The sequence below is a fragment of the Lolium rigidum genome, chromosome 1 (genome assembly GCF_022539505.1).
Source record: "Lolium rigidum isolate FL_2022 chromosome 1, APGP_CSIRO_Lrig_0.1, whole genome shotgun sequence".
Taxonomy (NCBI): Eukaryota; Viridiplantae; Streptophyta; class Magnoliopsida; order Poales; family Poaceae; genus Lolium; species Lolium rigidum.
This window is the reverse complement of record NC_061508.1, coordinates 190878080-190879911: the sequence shown is the minus strand read 5'-3', so window position 1 is coordinate 190879911 and position 1832 is coordinate 190878080. Positions and strand designations below refer to the sequence as shown.

At 56.3% G+C, this 1832-nt stretch overlaps 1 pseudogene; it reads right to left on the bottom strand.

Annotated features, from left to right (window-relative positions):
• The window catches only part of LOC124653924, a 5443-nt pseudogene extending 4813 nt beyond the window's left edge, over positions 1-630 (bottom strand).
• Positions 631-1832: the final 1202 nt, after the last annotated feature.

Here is a 1832-nt window from a genome sequence, read left to right as displayed (position 1 = left end):
GAGGGTTGTTTTGCCCAACCCACCAAAGCCAACAATAGACATTGTCTTCAACTGCTTTTTGGATGCTTTGTCATCACCAATCAACTTCTGGATCAGCTCATCCCTTGTGCAGTCAATGCCTACAAACTCTGCAGCATCCTTGTACAGAGCTACCATGCGAGGATCAATAGTAGCACCAATGCTGGTGCTTCCCATGTCAAGCTCATACCTCTGACGCAGCTCCGATAGCTCCTTGGCGAGGACCTGAGCTTCCTCGATGGCGTCACAGATTTGATGAAGGGCTCTGCCGTTGGTAAACAACTTGGTGGTCTTCTTGAGGAACTTCTTGACTCGATTCTTCATGTTCGCTGGCTTGTCGCTTGGGCCGTCCACTCGCACCATGAAGTCGTCCACGGCGTCTTCCATGTCGTAGGAGAGGTCTCTCACCTTGCCAGCCCAGATCTGGACATGCTCGTCGAGCTGGTCCGACGGCACCTTGCCGACCTTTCGGAGGACGGCATGCATAAGCTCCAGCTCCGTATGGAGGGATTTCACACGGGCCTGCACTCGTTTCTCCAGATTGTATTCACCCACGAGCAGCTCGCCGAGCTTGCAGATGACGGGGCTCATCGCCCTGGCCGCGACCTCCATATAGCTATCTGGCCCTCTCCCCTTGTACTTGCTCTCTCTATGCACGGTTGACCGTTGACGCAGTATCCGGTCTTCAGATTCTGTAATGCAAGCATAGGCGTTTTCAGAGCAAAATAGGCACATGATTTGTTCATGGAAGTAACCGCACAAGTATTCATTACCTCGTTTTCGTTCAATACGGAGCAAAAGCTGAAGCAACAGATCTAACTCTGCACAGTAAAAATCGCATCAAAACCACCACACAAAATGAAAAAAGAAAGAGAGTTGTGCTGCAGTGCATTCATCGAAAGCAAGAGGCTGACTACTGAGAGGAGAAGAGTAAGACACTACCTTTGACGCTGTGGTCGTCGCGCCCACAAAATCTAGCTGCTGCTCGCCGAGGAAACCTGAATCGGCACAGCAGAGACGGAAATGAAGGGAGGTCCTCAGCAGCACGGTAGCACAGTTGTGAGATTGCATCAACTCAGCACTCAGCTCCGTTTGTAAAATGGCAGTTGAGAGCATCCTTTTTGAGATCTACGCACGGGTGTAATTAAACTGGCAGCGCCAAGACAGTCTGCGCAATGTTTCTTGGCTTAGGAACCTAGTTTATACCAGTTTAAATCGGGTTGGTACTTAGAGCATGTCTAACAGGCCCCTTATAACCCGCCCACCCCGTAAAATTCCGGCGAGATACGGGGCAGGCGCGGTTTGGGCAGTCTAGCAGGCCCCGTATTCGGGCCGCCCCGTTTTGACGGAATACGGGGCCCAGGAAATCGGCCCCGCCGCCCCCTACTTATACCGGGCGCAGGTGCGAAACCCTAGCTCCGCCGTGCGCTGCCGCCTCCTCCTCCTGTTCCGGCGAGCAATTACTCGCTCCCCTGCGCCGCATTCCACCCCATCTCCTGCATGGACTCCCGCCGCCGCAGTACCGCCTCGCCGGCGAGCGGATCGAAGCGATCCCGCTCGCCGGACAACGTGGAGGATGCCTGGCGGCTTCAATGCAAAAGATCCGCCGCCGGGAGCCGCCGCGCGGCCTGCAAGTACGACGGCGGCGCGTTCGTCCCGCCGAAGCTCCGTGACTTCACGCGGGGCGGCCGCTGGTACCACGAGGACCCGCCGCTCAAGCCGATGAGCGGCCCCAAGTTCGAGGCGTGGCTCGCCGAGTGGGGGCGCCAACGCCGGGTGAACGAGGCATGGAGGGCGACCATCGGGAGCACCAG